The sequence below is a fragment of the Schistocerca gregaria genome, chromosome 4, assembly GCF_023897955.1.
Source record: "Schistocerca gregaria isolate iqSchGreg1 chromosome 4, iqSchGreg1.2, whole genome shotgun sequence".
NCBI lineage: Eukaryota > Metazoa > Arthropoda > Insecta > Orthoptera > Acrididae > Schistocerca > Schistocerca gregaria.
The window spans coordinates 775846400-775869897 of NC_064923.1; the positions used below are offsets into that span (position 1 = coordinate 775846400).

A 23498-nucleotide genomic window follows, 5' to 3' on the forward strand; every position below is an offset into this window, starting at 1 on the left:
CTTGTTGACACAGGAATGAAGGTCGATATACAGTAGTACCAATGAAACACTGACGCTTAAGTAGCAGTTGCGAAATTATACCGGCACAGTAAACACGCTGTTGAATGAAGAGTAGACGAAATTTAGATTTTACTCGTGTCATATGCAGCAGATTAGACTATAAAGACCATTTTAACCAAGAGAAACACGCGTTTCTTGCTTGTTGACATAGCAATAAAGGGCGATATAGAGTGGCACCAATGAAACCTTGACGATTAAGTACGAGTTGCGAAATTAAACCGGCACAGTAAACAAGCTGAAGAGTAGACGAAATTTAGATTTTACTGTCTGAGATATCCTGAGCTCAAGTTCGTCATGTTATCAAAGTAGGGCCTGTTCTCTATTTGCAATACCGGCGCACGTCCTTATGTACATGTGACTGAAAGAGGAAGTGGACAAAGCAGGTGCAGGTGAATAACCCTCTTCCTCGACACAGGACGTCTGGTGAACTCGGCAGACGCGAGTGCTGTCAGGGAGTGAGTGTCCGGTGACAAAAGCTGCGCACGCTGCCGGCCGCACGGTGGAATGCCGTGGCAGCCGGTGCTCTCCGAGAGTGTGTGTGGGTGTGTGGGTGTGTGGGTGGCGGAGGCCGCGGCAAGTGGCGGCGGCGGCGGCGGCGGCGGCGGCGGCGGCCCGCCAGGTGAGGCTGCCGGCCCCCACTGGCCGCTCGCAATCAATACCTCGCTCTGCTCTGCTCTGCTCTGCTCTGCTCTGCCCTGCCCCGCCACGCCATGCCCCGTTCCGCTCTCTACGCGGCACCGCAGACACCGGCCGGTCGCTCCCGACTCTCTGCAGACCCTCAGCCGCGGGCCGGCGCTGGCTGCACCCGCCGACGGCCCTTCACCTCCCTCCAGTCCTGGAATCCGCAGTCGGCGGGCTCTGTGGGCGCTTCCCCTCTCCCTATCTCTCCTGGCTCTGTGTTGCAGCAGCACTCGGCTCCTAGCGAATAGACCCTTCTGTGCCTTCCACAGCTACACTCAGTAACTTGGTCCCTATTACTAGGTTGGAAATTTAGGTTCGTAGCGTTATTCAATCTGTGTATTGAGCATGTAGTGAAGGCAACAAAAGAAAAATTCCGAGTAGGTATTAAAATCCACGGGGAAGAAATAAAAATTTTAAGGTTCGCCGATGACATTGTAATTCTGTCAGAGACAGCAAAGGACTTGGAAGGGCGGTTGAACGGAATGGATAGTGTCTTGAAAGCAGGATATAAGATGAACACCAACAAAATCAATACGAGGATAATGGAATGTAGCCGAATTAAGCCTGGTGATGCTGACGGAATCAGATTAGGAAATGAGACACTTAAAGTAGCGAAGGAGTTCTACTATTTGGAGAGCAAAATAACTGATGATGGCCGAAGTAGAGAGGATATAAAATGTAGACTGGTAATGGCAAGGAAAGCGTTTCTGAAGAAGAGAAATTTGTTAACATCTAGTATAGATTTAAGTGTCAGGAAGCCGTTTCTGAAAGTATTTGCATGGAGTGTAGCCATGCATGGAAGTGAAACATTGGCGATAACTAGTTTGAACAAGAAGAGAATAGAAGCTTTCGAAATGTGGTGCTCCAGAAGAATGCTGAAAATTAGATGGGTACATCATATAAATAATGAGAAGGTATTGAATAGGATTGTGGAGAAGAGAAGTTTGTGGTACAACTTGACTAGAAGAAGGGATAGGTTGGTAGGATATGTTCTGAGCCATCAAGGGATCACCAATTTAGTATTGGAGGGCAGCGTGGAGGGTAAAAGTCGTAGAGGGAGATCAAGAGATAAATACATAAAGCAGATTCAGAAGGATGTAGGTTGCACTAGGTACTGGGAGATGAAGCTTGCACAGGATAGAGTAGCATGGAGAGCTGCATCAAACCAGTCTCAGGACTGAAGTCCACATCATCATCAGCGTTTTTGTTTTGCATGTTGGTATTACGGCAGCTTTTCTTTCTTTCTTTCTTTGGGCCTTGTCGCACGCCAACGTGGGGTCGGCCACGTTAATACGGATTTGGCAGTGTTAGTTGCAGATGGTGGCCGGATGCCCTTCCTGCTGCCACTCCATACCCCCCCCCCCCCCCTGGGGTATAAGTAGTGTACCACAACAGTCTGCATTTAGTGTAAGCCATGAAACAGTGCGAATATGTTCAAAAGTCTCCGAGTCGTGTAACTGAGGTGGTACGTAGCGACCAGCCCAGTAGTCATCTAGCGGGATGTGGAAAACCACCTAAAAACCACATCCTGGGTGGCCGAAATACCGGCTGTCGTCGGTAATCCGCCGGGAGGATTCGATATGGGTCTGGTGCGCCTACACGAGTCCAGCATTAACGCTGTCGGCTACACTGGCAGGTTGTGTTTCTTTATCGATTGTCGTTTTTCATTTCAAGTTCCCTGCTGTTACTTGACTTCACACATTATCATTTTCTCATTTGGGGATACTGTCTGGAGCTGTGGAGAAAACATAATGCAGTATTCTTTTGTCTGAGTCCAATAGAGGTGCAACATTTGTGACATGTGTCAGGATAATGGCATTGCACAAGCGCAGCCAAAAAATGGCTTTATCTTTTAAAGGGGTAGGGCGGCAAACGGGCCGACGTTGTGCAGGAGAGCCACCAAGCGACATTTTCAGGTCCACTGTCTATACTTTTACAAATAAATTCACAAAAAGGTTGTCAGCATGACCAGGAATTATTCAGGATTCGCACTCATAGCAGTGAAAGCTCAAAATCATAACAAAATAAAATTTTTTACATGTGAAGTTTAATAATTCGTGGCATTTCTTGCTATAAGTACACGTTTCTATATAAGTAAGAGAGATTCTTCGACAAATATTGCACAGATATACTTACGTGTGAATTAAACAATAGAATTTGTTTAATTTATGACAAAATGAATGAGCTGTAAAATTTTTAACTTCATGTTTAGAAAAACTCAAATTTTATAGTTAATTATCTCAATTTTTACCGCAGTTTTTAAATGATATGGAAAATTCTAGAGTTTCAAACAGATATAGGTACGGTGCTGTGCGAAATTCATAGGAGAATTTCTCTTACTTATGAGGAAAAGTGTACCTATAGCAACAAATGCAGCCAATAGTAAGTGACAAAATGATGAAATTTTATATGTAAAAAAAAATTATTTTTCTGTATTTTGAATCTCCACTGCTATGAGTGTGTATCGTGAATCCTTCCTGGTGATGCTGACAAAGTATTATGACTTTCTTTATAAAAAGTATAGACAGTGGAAACTAAAATTTTCCTGTGGTGCTTTTCCTGTTCCAAGTCAGCCCGTTTGCCGTCTTATCCCCACTTACAGAGGATGGTTTGATGTTACTGAGACTCCATGTACAGGCAGACGTCTGGGGTTTGATTAAGGTCGTTTAAATGCATTAATCCACTACGATCCACGTCACTGAACCCGAGAAGTGGCAGTTGTTATGAACTGTGATTATTACACCACTGTGAGACATTTCCATGCAATGTGGAAGGTTCAAAAATCTTAGGTACGCGTACCGTATGCTCTAAGCCAAAATGTCAGATTTCAATGGCTTGTGAGCAATAATTGTATTGTTGCTGGTGACGAGAAATTGTATCTTTAAGCTCACATACGGAAAAGAAAGGCATGATTGACATCAAATAAACCAACGAATCCCCTTAGAAGGACGTGCACACATCCAGAGAAGATAATGGTGTCCATCTGGTGAAACACCGACGGTGTCGTGTACTACGAATTGCTTCCGCGAAGTGTAGCCATCACTACTGACATATACCGTCAACAACCGAGACGTCTTGTGGACGCAGTCCAAGAACAACCAGGAAGGCTGCTAGAAATGATGCTGTTCCACGATTACACCGGCCCGCTTTATTCTAGACTGACAATGAGCTATATTGGGTTGGGAAGTCATTCCGGACCCACCCTATTCACCTGACCTTGCGCTCTCAGATTTTCACCTTTTCCGTTCCCTACCGAAATAGAAATTTACTTCCCGCATGAAGACGCGCCCAGAACATGGCTAGACGAGTACTTCGGTTCGAAACCACATGATCTGCACAGTCGCGGAATCGGGAAGTTATCCCAGTGTTGGAAGACTGTTGTAAGCAGTAAAGGAGAACATATTATTGGAGACTAAAGTGTCTGTTATGTATATCTCTTGCGTTTATTAAACTTACAGAAAGAATTATGCACCTGTCCAGGTTTTTTCTGCATTGAAGTTCTCCCCTACGTTAGATGCAATCTAAACTAGATATGATAATCTAAGCTTGATATAATACGGCTACATGAGTGCTACATTCATCTAGGGCAAGACAGCAAAGAGCAGTGGCCAGACGCAAGTAACAATGCGGAGTCGGAATAAAATTTTACGAAACAAGCATACTTGCCGATCAGCCGGATTTGCTAAAATGCAAGGTCAGAGAGAAGCCATCGAAATACTAAAACACTGCAACACGAACAGAGAGGATGGAGTCGGGCTTGCCCCAGCCTCTCTGTCAGCTGTCAGAGTCCACCACGCCGCCCCAGCAGCACGTGATGCAAGCACTGCCGGCGAGCTGACTGCCACGTGAAGGCTGTTCCCAGTGGGGGGAGAGTGACAGCACGTATCTCACTCGCCAATGACCACCAAACATGGCAGACAATGCAAGAGGCGATAGACAGCAGCAGGATCCACTCCGTCTACTGTAGCCATATATTACGATAAAGCTCCTAATTCTTCTGCCTTAAGAGAAAAATCATAACAACTACATTTTTAAAAATGTAACAAAGTCATGCTAAAAAATAAGGGACTCTGCGTAGCTGAAACACACCAGAACCCGCAGAAAAAGGCCACTGAGTCGCATTCTCTAGTACAGTTTTGTTTTTACTATGAAGCAAAGTGCTGTTCTCAAGAAAAACGCCTTTGTGCTAATTTTATAGTTTTTAAAATGTTGGAAAAGGAAAAGGTCTCGACAGGTCCATCTGATTCGATGAGCCCCTCAGTCTAGTACAGAGCCGTTTTAGGGTTTTTGATATGTTCTAAAATAAATTTTTTTAGGTAGTCTGAAGATGCACCAAGACTATCTTTAATTCAAGTATTCCACATACTATTGCTGTACCAGGTGGCCTAATGGAGTGGAGTAAGATTTATACTTAGCTATTTTGTGGAAGTAACTGGTTCCAGTGATCATTCTGCAATTGCACAATCATACAAGTCTTGTCGTACTAGGGTTATTCGGAAAGTAAGGAACGATAGGTCGCGAAATGGAAAATACAGTGAAAATCTGATGAAATGATAAATAAATCGACACCCTAACAGCAAACAGGCGTTGATATACATCATTGGGCACGTGTTGAAAATGTGTGCCCTGACCAGGACTCGAATCCAGGATCTCCTGCTTATATGTCCCTCGGTGGCTGAGATGGATAGGGCGTCTGCCACGTTAGCAGGAGATCGCGAGTTCGAGTCCCAGTCGGGGCACACATTTTCAACATGTTCGAAATGATGTATACCAACGCCTATTTGCAGCTAGGGTGGCGATTTAATTATGATTCCATTCTATAGAAGCTGCACTGTCATCAATGGTATCTGTCTTTTCGGGAACAGATACTACCCACATATAAAACCGGATGCAGCTTTGCACAGATGAGTTGGGCACTGTGTCAAGGAAGCCTGTCAAATGGTTCAAATGGCTCTGAGCACTATGGGACTTAACATCTATGGTCATCAGTCCCCTAGAACTTAGAGCTACTTAAACCTAACTAACCTAAGGACAACACACATCATCCAGCCATCACGAGGCAGAGCAAATCCCTACCCCCGCCGGGAATCGAACCCGGGAACCCGGGCGCGGGAAGCGAGAACGCTACCGCAGGTAAGCCTGTCGATCGCATCATGTCGCTCTTTTCAGTGCTGAGCTCACAGTGAGAACGTAAAGATGGCTAGAAATTAGCGCCTCCTGCTACGTATGAGAGCCCGGCGAAAGATCTCGCCTGAAGCTATGCAATCCACATAACTCTCATGCGGTTCCTTCTACACGACAATTCTCGGCCGCACTCTGCAGGGCAATGAAGACTCTCCTGCAGCGTTTTCGATGGGAAGTGTTTGATCACCCACAATACAGCCCGTAATTGGCTACCCCAGAGGTTCATCTCTGCTCAAATGAACCGTTGGCTATGAAGACGATATTTTGACACAGACAACGAGCTACAGTCCAGAGCAGAAAATTGTCAAAAAGCGCTGGGGCTGTCTTCTATAACGAGGGAACTGAGAAGTTGGTACAACGCTACTACATATGTCTAAGACTGTGTAGAGAAGTAGCTGGAAGGTGTAGCTAACCGTTGCAAATAAAACAATTTTGATTTTCACTGTGGTTTCAGTTTCGGTACCTATAGTTCCTAACTTTCCGAATAGCCGTCATTCATATATGTTGTGTTGAACGTCAATTGACACTCCCTGCACCAACAGCCACACAATTACTCTGCTATTCACAATAAAGTGCCTGGCAGAGGGTTCAATGAACCACCTTCAAGTTGTCTCTCTACCGTTCCACTCACTAACGGGGCACGGGAAAAACTGGCACCTCAATTTTTCTCTGCGATACCTGATTTTACTTATTTTATCGTGATGATCATTTCTCCCCTTGTTGCTCGGTGCCAACAGAAACTGATAACCGGAATTTCATGAGAAGATCCCGTCGCAACGAAAAAAGCTTTGGTTTTAATGATTGCCACTGCAATTCACGTATCATGTCTGTGGCACTATCTCCCCTATTTCGCTATAATACTAAACGAGCAGCTCTTCTTTGTACTTTTTCAATATCATCCCACACTGCACAGCAGTACTCCATAATAGGCGGACAAGCATGGTGTAAGCTGTCTCTTTAGTAGACCTGTTGCACCTTCTAACTGTTCTGCCAATGAGTCGCAGTCTTTGCTTTGCTCTACCCACAACATTATCTATATGATCATTCCAATTTAGGTTATTTGTAATTGTAATCCGTAAATATTTTGTTGAACTTACAGCACTCATTTTTGTATGACTTATCGCGTAATCGAAATGTGGTGAATTTCTGTTAGTACTCATTTTCTTTATTCAGGGTCAATTGCCACTCTTCGCACCACACAGATATCTTATCTAAATCATTCTGTAATTTATTTTGGTTATCTGATAACTTTACAAGACGGTAAATGACAGCATCATCTACAAATAGCCGGCCGCGGTGGTCTCGCGGTTCTAGGCGCGCAGTCCGGAGCCGTGCGACTGCTACGGTCGCAGGTTCGAATCCTGCGTCGGGCATGGATGTGTGTGATGTCCTTAGGTTAGTTAGGTTTAAGTAGTTCTAAGTTCTAGGGGACTAATGACCACAGCAGTTGAGTCCCATAGTGCTCAGAGCCATCTAAAAATAATCTAGGAGGGCTACTCAGATTGTCTGCCATGTCGTTAATATAGATCAGGAACAATAGAGGGCCTGTAACACTTCCCTGGGGAACGCCGGATTTTACTTCTGTTTTACTCGATGACTTTCCGTCTGTTACTACGAGCTGTCACCTTTCTGACAGGAAATCACGAATACAGTCGCACAACAGAGAGGATATTCCATAGGCACACAGATTGGTTAGAAGACGCTTATGAGGAACGGTGTCGAAAGCATTTTGAAAATCTGAAAATATAGAGTAAGTGTGACATCCCCTGTGGATAGTACTCATTACTTCATGAGTATAAAGAGCTAGCTGTGCTCCACAAGAACGGTATTTTTTAAATCCGTGCTGACTATGTGTCAGTAAATCATTTCCTTCGAGGTACTTCATAATGTTCGAATACAGTGTATGTTCCAACCCCTAACCGGACAGCTTCTCACGAAGCTTCAAGCTGACAGCCTGGCGTGACCTCCTTGGAAATTCTGTAGTATGCTCCGGTCACGAGTTGCCCCTTCAGAGCTGAATCTACTAGCACCGTACCAGGGCAGTCCCATAAGACACCCAGCAACACCTTACTCGAAGACAGTTGATTGTTCGCCTTTTTCGGCGCTGGTGAATCCACCTGTTTCCATTGCTTGCGTCAATCCTCCGTCTCGAGATCATAGTGACACGCCCAGCACTCGTACGTGGCGAGCTGGCTGCTGGACAGGTCATCTAGACAGGCCTGCCGCAGCTCCTGCATCAACGCCTCGGCTTGGCGTAACTTCTGAATGGGTGCGAACAGTTGCGGAACTCACAGATCGGCGACCTCTGTCACCTTCAAAATTTCGTGTAAGACATTTGGGATTCCCCGTTCTTGACGGAGAGGCGGCCTACCACTTCGTTCTTCGTAATTCAGTCCTGTTCGCTCAAGAGGGAAGCGTCTGCCCCACATAATTACTGTATGACATGATAGTCCGTTGTTACCGTAAATTTACAGCACCTCAGAGTGGACTGTTGCAGCGTTGTTCTCAATCCATCGCAGCAAAAAGAATTATCCCTCTATACTTTATCAATGTCCTACCTTGTTTTAGCACCATTTGCAGAATGATGAGTGACTGTTGCTTTAAAATTTCAACCAGAACAAAACTAGCTTTTGGGTATACTAGTATCTGCAAAACTTTTTTTAGGCATCTGCCTATGCGTTCCTGGAGCAACGTGTGTTTTGCAGAATTTCAGTTGAGTTTCTTTTGTTGTCTTGTTTCATGTCCTTTTATTATTTCATAGACACCCAGGAATTTCACTGTTTTATTGTTTATACATTTATCTCACATAAAGCAAACGTCGCAGCTCATGTAGTTTAAATGACGTACTTTCTAGATGATTTTGTTTTAAATCGCTATTTTTGATCGCCCCTGTCTTTCCTCGGCATGCCATTACCTTGGCACAGTTATTTTGAAATTATAATTTTGTCCAATTTGGTTTAGTTTAACAAATTCCAATTACATATTAAAAATCAAAATTTTAGGCCACCTGATGAATCCCATCCTCCTCCCCTCGTAAATACGCTGTGGAGGACACACCTACGAAGAAGAGCTCGATAACTGCAGCTTTCCAGATGATGCATGACTCAAACTGTGTTGTTGGAAGAAATGTTCATTCCAAATAAATGAGGGTAGTGACACAGTTTTCGCGACACGTCACTCGGTTGATGGCTTTAAACTTGGCAACCCAGTTTTCTTCTTTTTGGCAGATATGCCATTACTTTCTTTCAATATTTTGTCCATCGAAGCAACGTTATTACGCTGCACAAGAATTAACGTGATGCCTTCACGTATTTGAGTGTTCAGATTTCTGTTAATTGATCCAGATTTAAATTTTCGTTGGTTTCGCTACAGCACTTCTGTATCTACACATGCAGTCAGGAAGCCACTGTACAGGGTACATCGAACAAATGTTACAGATTTTATCTTCCATTGCGTTGGTGTGATGGTTTTACTGCAGGCCACTGACCTGGGGATTATGAAAACGTTGCGGTCCGTTTTCAACGCATCACTTTGCACGTGGTGATATTTCTCTCTCTCTCTCTCTCTCTCTCTCTCTCTCTCTCTCTCTGTGGCCGACAGAATATTAAAATGTTATTTTTGCCTCCTTGTTGCTGTCGCCATAGATATGAAACACGATACTGGTTTTAGTTAGTTATATACATCTCCTGATGTGAGCCGTCGTGAAGGGCACCCATCTACCAATTGTCAATTAAATTGCCACGACACTTGCAACAAATTCAGGCTCCATAGACAAAGAAGAAGAAGGAGGAGGAGGAGGAGGAGGAGGAGGAGGAAAAGGAAGAGGAGGAGGAGGAGAAGAAGAAGAAGAAAGAACAAGAGGGTCCAAGTCCCGATATGGCAGTTTATACGTACACTATTCGGACTGTCACACTGTGTTTCCTTAAACACTAATAAATCAGATACACCACTATACAGATGGAATTACCATAATTTTGACTCTGGAGCCGAGTGTCGCTGGTCTCAAACCTCCAAAGTGTCTGCCGAGCCGGGGCTGTTCTATCCCGGACAAGTGCTCTACCGGCTGAGCTATCCAAATAAGAGTCACGATTCGCTCACATTGTGCTAAGCCAGTCCTTCGCATATTATTCGTTTCAGTATTGCTAGTCCCGCAAATGTGCACGAGAATTTGGAAATTTGTGGTACTTTCTTATGGGACCAAACTTCTGAGCTCATCAGTCCCTAAGCTTACGCACTACTTAATCTAACTTAAACTAACTTACGCTAAGGACAACACACACACCCATGCCCGAGGGAGGACTCGAACCTACGACGAGGGGAGCCGCGTGGACCGTGACAAAGCGGCCTAGACCGCGCTGCCGGGGAACTTCTGTGAAGTCTGAAAGGAAGGAGATAAAGTGACGGAAGAAAAGCTGCTAGGACGGTTCGTGAATTACGCTTGGATAGGTCGGGCGGTATAGTACTTGTCCGCGAAAGGGAAAGGTCCAGATTCAATTCCCTGTCCGGAGCACAGTTTTGAACTCGTTACATCGCTTTCGGTCTTTCCTGCTGGCAGACGGCCTCATGAGGACGTTCGTGTGCTGGGAGAGTTCCTGCGACGATGCACCGCAAACTTCAGCTGGTCCCAAGTCTCTGCAGTAGGGTTCTTGCCAGCAGACCATTCCACACTACTGAAAGTGATGGCCGATTTGCCGTGCAGGAGAATTCCGTCAAGTCTTGAAGGTCCCTGTGGTCGAAACAATATTGAGTAAGAGGTTAAAAAAAATCCCATAACGGTATAATCATGTCGGTGAAAAAGAATTTTATTTTATATGGCGATTCATTACAGCTCAAGTAGTATTAATAACACTGTTTATGTATGAACTGCTACATCAAGAAAGGGTTACAATTAGATTAACGCACTAATGTATTTCTTACCTAGTGCGATGGTATCTTATTAATAAGTGTGACGAAACGCCAATATCGACATTCGGTAACGCCGTTGTATGACGTTCTCGGACATTGGTCACTACACTCAGTTTTTCCTCACCGCCACTTTTTTCATAATCTGTGTAATACAATGTTGTGCAAAATGTAAAACCAGAAGTAACGTCACCTCACAATATCGTGGCCCACAGGCGGCAGGGCACGCCTAGGAGAGTGGTAGTGGTGTAGGGTAATGGCAGACGTTGTAGGGGAAATGCGGAGCGCTGGGGGAGAAGCGGCGTTCTAAACTGAACCCTAGACTCATTTTTTTTTAAATATTAACCGGGACTTTTCCACGGCCACACTTGCATTGTGACCATTCTATAAGTTCTGTCACCTCTGCTTTGGTCACTATCTAAAAGGAATTCCACCGAAAATTCGGCGATCTGTTTTCACCTGGCTTGCTAACCATTTGTAACCTTCAAGAGAAGTGTCATGAAGGGGCGAATTCTGAGTAAAACACGTTTCCCCTGCTGTCATGTTAAAACCTGCTTCTTTTGCCAAAGCACAGCGGACTTTCACGTCACTAACTTGTGGTGCGGAGAATTCTGAAACAGTCGTTTACTAAGTTCATTAAGTACGGAACTGACGAAAAGTAAAGTCAGTAGCTTATGGAAAAGGAAATCCTTGGTACAAAATAAACTTGCCATGTTTTCAATTATGTTGTTCTAAAGCTCTCATCATTTATGGTTTCACCAGCTATTGATGACCTTTAAAAAATACATTACTTCATCGAAAAAGTCTGTAGTTTGTGGAATCAAACTGTAGATGATGACGTTTTGCATAATAACCGCACAGCAGCTTTCCTCTTTACCTGCTGTCATTTGCCAGAATCTCGTTTCGATACGTGGAACCGTTCACGAAATATGACGAATTTTGTGGATGTATCTCTCTGGTTGTACTGCTGTCTCGGCGCTGCAGCAAATGCGTGCGCGACGTCACATCAATTTTCTGGAGCTTGGTGACAGATTTGCACCCAAGCCTAAAAAAAATAGTATATATCAGCTAAATTTCCTACGCTGCAACATATCATGCAATATGCAGCACACGCAAAGTAATAGCGACCCCTATTTTTCACTGGAAACTTTTTCGAATTTCGCGCACTGTTTTTCTTCCACATAAATATCACAAAAACTATGAACATTAACGAAATGATGCCTAATCATAATGAACCTGACATATAAAGCGGCAAGTAGAGTAAAAATAATTTTTTTACCCAATAGTTTCTGTAAAACAGTTTATGAAAGACTGCAGCGACTATGCCTCGATGCTGTCACCGCCGACCGGCGGACAGAGGGCCAGCGTTTGTCGGCCTTCCCTTCCGGAACAAACACATGAACTGGCCCACTGCTCTGGACGAACACTGCTCACTGCGCATGCGGTACCGTACCCTGCTCTGAATAACTTGAGTATTATGGGACACTGCCGAGTAACTAACATACCTCGATGAAACGTGGCCCATACCCAGAGGGAAATGCTGCTCTACAGTACAGAAGGTAAGTGAAACAAATGTGAAATGAGACGGATGCTTTTATTAACAGACAATAGTTAGTCTGACTGCAGTTGTTGCTCTGCATCGTGCTCCCTCGCCGGCCACAAGGTTGGCCACGAAGTCTCGTGGTGGGGCGTTCCACTCCTTCACAAATGCGTTGACAACTGCTTGGTGCACGTGGACGTATTACAATACGTTTCCCGAACGCATCCCACACATGCTTGATTGTATTAACGTGTAGGTATCTACATTCATTAAATTTCCTCCCGTTCCTATAGCTACTCTACCTGGACTGTTCAATGAGGTCGCGCATTGTCATCCATAGAAATGAAGTCAGGGGCAAACACACCCAGGAAAAGATGCGAGTGGTGGTGGAGTACAGTGTCACGATAACCTTGACTGGCGATGGTACCATGTTGGAAGGTCAGAACGTCGGGACGTCAGTGCAGTATTGCTTCTCCCCACACCGTGACAGCTGCTCCATCAAGACTATCATGTTAGATAATGCTCCTAGGTACTTTACGTATTCCCACCTATCGCTATATGGGAGTGCGTCCAGACTGAATCTGCTCTCGTCTGGGAAGGAGTTGCCTTCCGTGTACTTGCGTTCCATTTACTTGTTGGCTTTTAGAAATATTTAAAGCTGCATGAACGTTAAATTATTAAAATAAGAAAAATAATCAAATACGCTTCATAGCCGGCCGGAGTGGCCGAGCGCTTCTAAGCACTACAGTCTGGACCGCGCTGCCGCTACGGTCGCAGATTCGAATGCTGCTTCGGGCATGGATGTGTGTGATGTCCTTAGGTTAGTTAGGTTTAACTAGTTCTAAGTTCTAGGGGACTGATGACCTCAGATGTTAAGTTCCATAGTGCTCAGAGCCATTTGAACCATTAACAGCTCACTCGGGCACCTTTCGAACACAGTAGAGGAACGATTCTGCGCGGCGTGAATTCCACGATCTCCTGGTACGTTTCAGGGTGGTACTACACGTGCGCACAGATCTTATCCAATATCCTAAGCCGCGTGGTCTAAAACGCCTTGCCACAGTTCGCGCGGCTCCCCCGTCGGAGTTTCGACTCCTCCCTCGAGCGGTGTGTGTGTGTGTGTGTGTGTGTGTGTGTGTGTGTGTGTTGTCCTTAGCGTGAGTTAGTTTAAGTTAGATTAAGTAGCGTGAAAGCCTAGGTAACGATGACCTCTGCAGTTTGGTCACATAGTCCTTACCACTAATTTCTGAATTTTTCCTGTGCGAGCCGCTGTGACGAGCCGCTGTTTGATTGGATCACGGCGCAGCTGGACACAAAGGAGACCTGGTACAACAGAGTAACGTGATTCACCTGACCAGGCACGTTTGTATTCGGATGAAGTCCATTGTGGATCATCCCGTACCCAATGCAGTCGTAGTTGACGATGTCACTGGGTCAAGATGGGTGGATATAGGAGTTTTTAAGAGCGTACGCCGTTGGATCTGTTTTTGGTGTGCGTGCAGGCTCTTTCAATATGATGAGCATGAGCGCACGCCAGGTATGTGGGTAAACAATGACATATGGAGAGACTTTGGCAATCGTAAGTACCGGTTGGTTATAACTCAAGTGCAGCTACTCACACAGGTCAAGCGTGGGCTGAAATTATTTTATTGTAGCGAAACTTAGCTCCAATTTTCGTCACTATGTGGAAATCTGGCACTGTGAATGCAACAAAAACGTATAGATCCCTTCCCATATGTTACGGATTAGGAGTGCGGCGTGCACAGAAGGTATGAAACAAGCGATGGAGTCATCGTATTGATTTTGTTATTAACAACCGCTTACTCAGTACGTTCAATATGAGCGCACCGGAAATCCCGGAGAGATGCTGTACAAAGCCACATTAGAAAATGGTGGAAATGATTTTTTTTCCGTGAAAATCGGTTCTGAATTAGCGCAGTAGAATATCTATCAAGTTTCGCCATACGATAATTACTGCCCACACTGGACCCCAGTGAGTAACTGCCGTTTAATACACTACTGGCCACTAAAATTGCTACACCGAGAAGAAATGCATTCATCGGACAAATATATTATACTAGAACTGACATGTGATTACATTTTCACGCAATTTGGGTATATAGATCCTGAGAAATCAGCACCCAGAACAACCACCTCAAGCCGTAATAAAGGCTTTGATACACCTGGGCGTTGAGTCAAACAGAGCTTGGATGGCATGTACAGGTACAGCTGCCCATGCAGCTTCAACACGATACCACAGTTAATCACGAGTAGTGACTGGCGTATTGTGACGATCCAGTTGCTCGGCCACCATTGACCAGACGTTTTCAGTTGGTGAGAGATCTGGATAATGTGCTGGCCAGGGCAGCAGTCTATCATTTTCTGTATCCAGTAAGGCCCGTACAGGACCTGCAACATGCGGTCGTGCATTATCCTGCTGAAATGTAGGGTTTTTCATGGATCAAATGAAGGGTAGAGCCACGGTTCGCAACATATCTGAAATATAGCGTTCACTATTCAAAATGCCGTCAATGTGAACAAGACATGACCGAGACGTGTAACCAGTGGCACCCCATAGCATCATGCCCGGTGATACGCCAGTATGGCGATGACGAATACACGCTTCCATTGTGGATTCACCGCGATGTCGACGAACACGGATGCGACCATCATGATGCTGTAAACAAAACCTGGATTCATCCGAAAAAATAACGTTTTGCGATTCGTGCACCAAGGTTCGACATTGAGTACACCAACGCAGGCGCTCCTGTCTGTGATGGCCTCCAAAATGATAGTCCATGCTGCTGCAAACGTCGTCGACCTGTTCGTGCAGATGATTGTTGTCTTGCAAACGTCCCCATCTGTTGACTCACGGATAGAGACGTGGCTGCACGATCCGTTACAGCCATGCGGATGAGATGCCTGTCGTCTCGACTGCTAGTGATGCGAGGCTGTTGGGATCCGGCACGACGTTCGTATTACCCCCCTGATCCCACCGATTCCATATTCTGCTAACAGTCATTGGATCTCGACCAACGCGAGCAGCAATGTTGCGATACGATAAACCGCAATCTCTATAGGCTACAATGCGACCTTTACCAAAGTCGGAAACGTGATGGTACGCATTTCTCATTCTTACACGAGGCATGACAGCAACGTTTCACCAGGCAACGCTGGTCAACTTCTGTTTGTGTATGAGAAATCGGTTGGAAACTTTCCTCATGTCAGCACGTCGTAGGTGTTGCCACCGTCACCAACCTTGTGTGAATGCTCTGAAAAGCTAATCATTTGCATATCACAGCATCTTCTTCCTGTCGGTTGAATTTCGAGTGTGTAGCACGTCATCTGCGTGGTGTAGCAATTTTAGTGGCCAGTACTGTAAAAACCGCACGACGTGTAAGTGCAGAGTCGTGAACTACGAACGGTTCTGCGCTAACAGCGCTCCCTCACTCTATGTCGTCGGTTTCACCGCTGGCAATTCTTTCCACAACACCAGCATGGCATGTCAGCCTACCTTCCATACAAAGTGACCATACACGGTGCTTACAGACACGAAAGTCGTCGCAGAAGATGAGGTGACGCAGTCGGCGTGCAGCCGTATATGCTCCAGCTACTGCACCAGCCGACTCAGCTGTTTTCACTCCTCAGCTTGTATCATGCCGTGCGTCTGACGCAGGAGTAGTGTTTGGTACTTCTCACTCACGGAAGCGCAAACGAGAGCGCATGCTCCTGCAGATCCATATTTGAGTTGGGGTGGCAGGCACACAGTAACGGGGTGCGTAACGTCACTCGGTGTGGTCAGGCTTCCGCTTAAAAGTACCCTGGTCGGCTGCGACATCGCTGCTTCTTTAACGCCTTCTCTGAGGTGTAACTTGTTACTATAAAATGGAAATGGGCGTTTGGCTTCATTGACCGGGAAGCCCCTTGCGAGGCAGGTCCGGCCGCCTTGGTACAGGTCTTATTACATTCGACGCCACACTGGGCGACCTACGCACCGGAAGGGGATGAAATGACGATGATGACAACACGACCGCCAATCCCTGAGTGGAGAAAATCTCCGACCCAGCCGGGAATCGAACCCGGGCCTGTAGGACGGCAATCCGTCACGCTGACCACTCAGCTATTTTTTTTTTAGTCTCATTTTGTTCGTTATGGTTTGTCGTATCTGCTCGGTGCGGACGTCGCAATACACTCGTATCAGTTCATCGTTGATCCATTAACTCAGTTTTTTTTATTACAGAGGGCAACTAGCCCTCTGACCGAACACCCTGAGTCACCGTGCCGACTCTTTCTGGACGAACGTTTCTATAAAGACGACACGTCAGTCATATTCAAAAACCGAAGTTTCTGCGATGACGATAACTGGCTACTACCACATCTCTAAACACACAGCTGTTGACTAGAAAAAAATAAAAAAATGATGTAATCTATTTTTCAAAAATTTCATTAAAGTGTCCTTATGTGGTGCTCTGAGCAAGTAATATGAGTACTGATCTGCTTCATCCACTCACACTCAGCTTCAGACTTCGCCTAGAGGATATCCTTGCCTGTGATCCCTGTGGCGGTCGAAAAACTGTACTCTACATACACTCCTGGAAATTGAAATAAGAACACCGTGAATTCGTTGTCCCATGAAGGGGAAACTTTATTGACACATTCCTGGGGTCAAATACATCACCTGATCACACTGACAGAACCACAGGCACATAGACATAGGCAACAGAGCATGCACAACGTCGGCACTATTACAGTGTATATCCACCTTTCGCAGCAATGCAGACTGCTATTCTCCCATGGAGACGATCGTAGAGATGCTGGATGTAGTCCTGTGGAACGGCTTGCCTTGCCATTTCCACCTGGCGCCTCAGTTGGACCAGCGTTCGTGCTGGACGTGCAGACCGCGTGAGACAACGTTTCATCCAGTCCCAAACATGCTCAATGGGGGACAGATCCGGAGATCTTGCTGGCCAGGGTAGTTGACTTACTCCTTCTAGAGCACGTTGGGTGGCACGGGATACATGCGGACGTGCATTGTCCTGTTGGAACAGCAAGTTCCTTTGCCGGTCTAGGAATGGTAGAACGATGGCTTCGATGACGGTTTGGATGTACCGTGCACTATTCAGTGTCCCCTCGACGATCACCAGAGGTGTACGGCCAGTGTAGGAGATCGCTCCCCACACCATGATGCCGGGTGTTGGCCCTGTGTGCCTCGGTCGTATGCAGTCCTGATTGTGGCGCTCACCTGCATGGCGCCAAACACGCATACGACAATCATTGGCACCAAGGCAGAAGCGACTCTCATCGCTGAAGACGACACGTCTCCATTCGTCCCTCCATTCACGCCTGTCGCGACACCACTGGAGGCGGGCTGCACGATGTTGGGGCGTGAGCGGAAGACGGCCTAACGGTGTGCGGGAACGTAGCCCAGCTTCATGGAGACTGTTGCGAATGGTCCTCGCGCGATTTCCCAGGAGCTACAGTGTCCCTAATTTGCTGGGAAGTGGCGGTGCGGTCCCCTACGGCACTGCGTAGGATCCTACGGTCTTGGCGTGCATCCGTGCGTCGCTGCGGTCCGGTCCCAGGTCGACGGGCACGTGCACCTTCCGCCGACCACTGGCGACAACATCGTTGTAGTGTGGAGACCTCACGCCCCACGTGTTGAGCAATTCGGCGGTACGTCCACCCGGCCTCCCGCATGCCCACTATACGCCCTCGCTCAAAGTCCGTCAACTGCACATACGGTTCACGTCCACGCTGTCGCGGCATGCTACCAGTGTTAAAGACTGCGATGGAGCTCCGTATGCCACGGCAAACTGGCTGACACTGACGGCGGCGGTGCACAAATGCTGCGCAGCTAGCGCCATTCGACGGCCAACACCGCGGTTCCTGGTGTGTGCGCTGTGCCGTGCGTGTGATCATTGCTTGTACAGCCCTCTCGCAGTGTCCGGAGCAAGTATGGTGGGTCTGACACGCCGGTGTCAATGTGTTCTTTTTTCCATTTCCAGGAGTGTATATAAAGCAAAGCTGCCCAGCCAAAAGCAGCAGTTTCAGCGTCTGAGGTCTACTGAATGTTCTGACAGCATCATCTTCAGATAATGGGTAACGACTCTTCGATTTTCATATGTGTAAATAATTTAACCGAAACTATTTGTAGCATCCTCAACCTCAACGACCTCCCTTTAAAATTAAAATTATAGAGACGAGAAACAGAGAGAGAGAGAGAGAGAGAGAGAGAGAGAGAGAGAGCACGTATAGTTTTTAGGGCATTGTTATATTTTAGTTGTTCAGCTTTAACTCTTTCAAGTCTATTCAAATCGCAAAAATTGTGTGGACGATGACGTTACAAACTATCACCATCGAGAATTCAGTGTTTCTTAAAAAATCGTTCATATGGCTCTGAACACTATGGGGCTTAACATCGGAGGTCATCAGTCCCCTAGACGTAGAACTACTTAAGCCTAACTAACCTAAGGACATCACACAAATCCATGCCCAAGGCAGGATTCGAACCTGCGACTGCTGCTCTCGCGCGGTTCCGAACTGAAGCGCCTAGAACCGCTTGGCCTCTCCGGCCGGCAGTGTTTTTCAGACACATTGATAACTTATCTCGATGATAACATGAATAACAGTTGCGTGGCTATGGGGAGGAAGTTCTCAGTATTAGCTTCATTTGTGCCTTCAGACCTATGCAATAAGGTATGAAGCTGCAAATCAAGGCGTATATACTGTGGGAGGCAGCTCGCCCGTTCACTCGTGAAGCCGGATATCTTTCATAAGGCCGCGGAACTCCGGAACAGTCGTATAGCGGCTTCGTGGGGGTCCCATTAAAACTAAACGCTGAAAACGACGACGGAAATCTTAATCGAGACACTTGAGTAAAGCAGCGGGGAGGGGGAGAGACTGAAGGGCCAAGCTGGTCGTTAACAGGTGTGACTCTTTCTCTCTCCACAAGCGGCCTGCACGAGTGTGGGAGATAAACGAGTGCTGAACTAATTATACAACCACCGTTTTCTCTACAGAAGACCTTTTAGTAACTGTGTGGCCGGTTATCTGCGTTCAGGCTAACTACACATACTTAGTACACCATTAACTTATTAGGGTGTAAAAAAAATTCTCGTAGCCGTCACAGTAAAAGATGTCACACGGCCTGTTTCGGGCTTGTGAACATCCTCAGGTGTTTATACAGTAATGTACATGTTTATATTGCTGGAGATCACTGTTTAAATACAAGGAAAATTATTTTCTGGTGACTAGGCAGATACAAGTGGAACAATTGTTGAGTGGCAAGTCAGAATTTGTCGAAAATATATCTATGCTTACATAAAGATGAAGCATCCTTTTTGTAATTATGCCGTGGTGACAGTTTCTCCACTCAGTTGCACATCTATTATCATTTTCATGCTTATGTTTCAGTGTTTTAATATTTAGCTGCATTGTGACGAATAAATAATTATTTATTGTGACTGGTAGTGGAATTTTTCGACATGCTGTAATGGAACAGTCACGGAGTTGAACAGCATCCACTGTGGATAAAATTCAATTTTTAAAAAAAAATTCAATTCCTTGCCAATTTCTATCAAACGAGTGAACTATATTGGCACGAGGACAGTGCTGTACCACTGAGAACGAATGATGTAAACAAGAACAATAAAATATAAAAATTGTGAAACACGTAAATACCACTTCAACACTGTACTCTTTCAGATTTTTTTATGTAAACTATACCTTTAGCAAGTTATTTTAATGAGGTTTCTAAAGTAAACATTCGCTAAAAAATGAACATAAACAGAACAGTGGAGAAATAATCTTTATGCTTATCATAGAAATGGAAATTACTTCCCGAATAAGCGGCCTTTCACGCAGTGTTTTTTATTGAGTTCTGAAATTAACGTGAGTAATATTTGCATCGTGATAAGACCAGCCACTAACAGTATTCTTTACACAACTTTTGCGGAACTATCATAGCTGTAAAGTACTTTAATCTGTGCTCCAATCAAGCATCATCTCTGCTAGTGATGTTCGTAGCGTGACGGTTCTGAGGTACCCTAAACCTACGAGAAAACGTTTCGAAGAGAAAATATATTTTGTGGAAGCCTCGTCAGCTGCACAATCACAAAAGAGGTGGCTCAGCGGTGTTGCAGTGTGATTAAAACGGCTTGTAGGTCACTACTGGCGCAATTTAATCACAGTTATTTGAAAGTGTCGACTGCCTACTACACCAGCGTTATTGTAACTGTGAAGATAATGACCCTCATCTGAACTGAATTAACTTATTTGTTCCGTTCACTTTCCTCAGTGTTGAGAATTTATATTCTCTAAACTAGTCCGTAAAATATTAAAAATAGTCTCAGAAAGCAATAGATTGTTGACGTAATTTCGTTGTTTTGTTTGGAAGCTGCAGTTGTCGCAGTAAATCTTAGGATTAGTACCAACATTATGTTTCACTATTTTATAAACGTTTTTGAATATACACATTAATTACCAATGGACACATCAAAGCAGCTTTCGAGTTAAATCTTATCAGTTTTATCCCACGCAACGATAATTCGACTATCTGACGGTATGAGATACAAAAAAAAATGCACTTGCTAAAAGATAACAAGCAAATCAGCTGTATATTAAATATCTTGAGCCGAATATCTGCCGTGAGCTTTTCTAGTAACCATTGTTCCTCAAGTAAAGCTGAGTCCCATTTGTTAGCAGTAAATAAGACACATTCAGAGGAAAAGCAACACGATGAAAAAAATTCAGTTTTTCGAATGACGTATGTCGCAATATTAATCTTCCGAGTAGTTCAAAATGAAGGCCAAGGTTGTCATCATGGTCGGGTATCCCCCCGTTTCCAAGCAAACATGGTATACCGGAGATAGAAATGCATTCCGTTGGCAGACTGCGATCTCATTATTTGCAGAGAATGCTGACTTATTAAAAAAAAACTACAGGAAATTCACAACCAATAAATCATTGTACAATTACGGAACTCTGATTGTCATTAAAAAGTACGCTGGAAAGAAAGATTCTTCAGCATATCAGCTCAGGATATTTACGTAATACCGTTTACCTAAAATCGATTTTTACATCGTTTATCGCACATTTTCAGTATTTGTGTTACGGAAGACCGCTCTGTACATATAGTTTAACCAGTTCCACGAAAATGAAATTGCCGACAACGAAATTCTTTAGTTAGTATACTTTAAGGAAAGATATATATAAAAAAGACTAGGGAAACGAAAGTTGGTATAAAACAATTTATTTAGGTGCAAATGCTCGAATTAATTATAAATAACTCTAAAGGTAACGACATTTTCGTTAATTTTTAAACGGCATATATAGTGGGAGTTGGAAACCTGAGATATTTCACAAATCGTTTAAGAATCAGTGAATCTGATAAATAGATAAAAGATGATTTCATTTTTGCGTGCTTGATGCACATACCAGTTGTATCTACCTTGGCACTGAAAACCCTGCGTGCATTAAAAGAAACAGATTGATGCAGAAGGAACATTGGAAACGTTTTGGCGATGAGATTAGAAACTCTATGCCACTTAATCTGTTTTACCACGTAAACATCGGATAATGATGCAGATATTATTGTTAACCGATTTGGATAGACCACTTACGTAGCTTAATCCTCGCCTTGTTTCGCTAAGATGCATACTGCAAACATTGAAATATTTTAGTACCTTCGTCTCTATTCTGCCCCTACAAACGAGACGTCAATGTAAATTACAAACTGTTACGGTCCATGGCTGAAAGACCGCTTTCAGGCTATTATGGGAAATTTTATGTATAGATTCTCAGTTTGAGGTGAAGTACAATCAGCTAATACAAGAGATGTGCATTTCACACACCTGAAGAATAGATTGCTGCATTTGTGAAATATAGGTGAGAACTACAGAGTTTGCGTAAGGTTCTATTATCTGCATCAGAAGATTAAAAACAAAATTAGGAAGGGCAAAATATTTATCCCAATATTATGACAAATAAAAAAGGATTGTTTGCATAGAAATAAAGCTACGTTTCCATAAATTGAATGAATAACTAAAAACTTGATGCTAACAAGGAAAATGAGAACATAGTAAGTGAATTAAAAAAAGGAAAATATGTAGGGTCGTGGTTGAGGCAGTGTTTTCAGAGAGAGGGTATATTTACGTTCTGCTTGCGAGCGGTATCCGGCGGGCGAGCCGCAGAGCAGCGTAGGCGGGCGGGCGCGAGCACAACAAGTGGTTCGGCACTGTGCGCTGCGCCTGCAGTCGCGGCGCGGGAAGCGGTCCGTCAGGCGCGGCGCCTCACGCAGCACTGCCTTCGCGGCCCCTCGCCAGCGGCGCCCAGCGCGCCTGCTGCGCTCTGGCGGCCGGGCCGCGCACCCGCTGCGCTCGATGCCCGGCTGGCCCTCCGACTGCCTGCCGCACGTGGGCCGGTCTCAGCTGCCGCCTGGGAACGCCCCTAAAATATTCCAGCTAAACCGATAAATATTTTCACCGCGCACCTGTTTTCATATTCCGCGAAAAAATGTTTGCAGTTTTAACCGCTTTATTTGTTTTCGCATATATTAAAAGAAAATATTTCGAACGAAGATTAAATATTAAACAAAAATTAATTAGCGAATATAATGAATAAAAATAAACAGCAGAGGTAGCCGATGAAAAATTGAACTCGCAGTGGAAATCGACAAAAAAGTCTTGAACCTTACCTGTTAATGAAATGCTCTGTCTCGCGACACAAGAAGCCACAGAAGAGAAAACCTGCCTGCACGACGTTGAGCACCCCGCAGACCAACCAAGGAACCTTCTCTCCCCTCCCCTTCTAATAAAAGGCAGATCCTGTGTGTCTCGTTTCTGAATTTAGAGGTTCAGTGCTTCTATGATGTCGCTGGAGTAAGTACCAGTTCATCTGGAAACTCCGTACGCTGACAGCATTCATGTAGTAAAGTGACACTGTGCTCCTGTGTTGAAGGACTGAAGAGTATACGTGAAGCGCTTCGTACCTTTGACGACTGCAGAGAGCCTATGGAACTGTGCTCAATAGAGTGTTGAGACAGATGTTCCCGATTAAGAAAACTGGTAAATATCTGTTGTTAAAGTTGCTGTCAAAAGACTTAGTAATATGTACAAGAAATGTATTCGGAGTT

The 23498-nt window shown here is 44.9% G+C and overlaps 1 protein-coding gene across 1 annotated transcript in view; it reads right to left on the minus strand.

Moving 5' to 3' along the window:
- Positions 1 to 22646, minus strand: part of LOC126267932 (discoidin domain-containing receptor 2-like) — a 737095-nt gene extending 714449 nt beyond the window's left edge. The window contains exon 1 of the mRNA XM_049973242.1: positions 22520 to 22646. The gene's annotated coding sequence lies outside the window, so the exon portion shown is untranslated. The remainder of the gene's footprint in view (positions 1 to 22519) is intronic.
- Between the last annotated feature and the right edge of the window lie 852 nt (positions 22647 to 23498).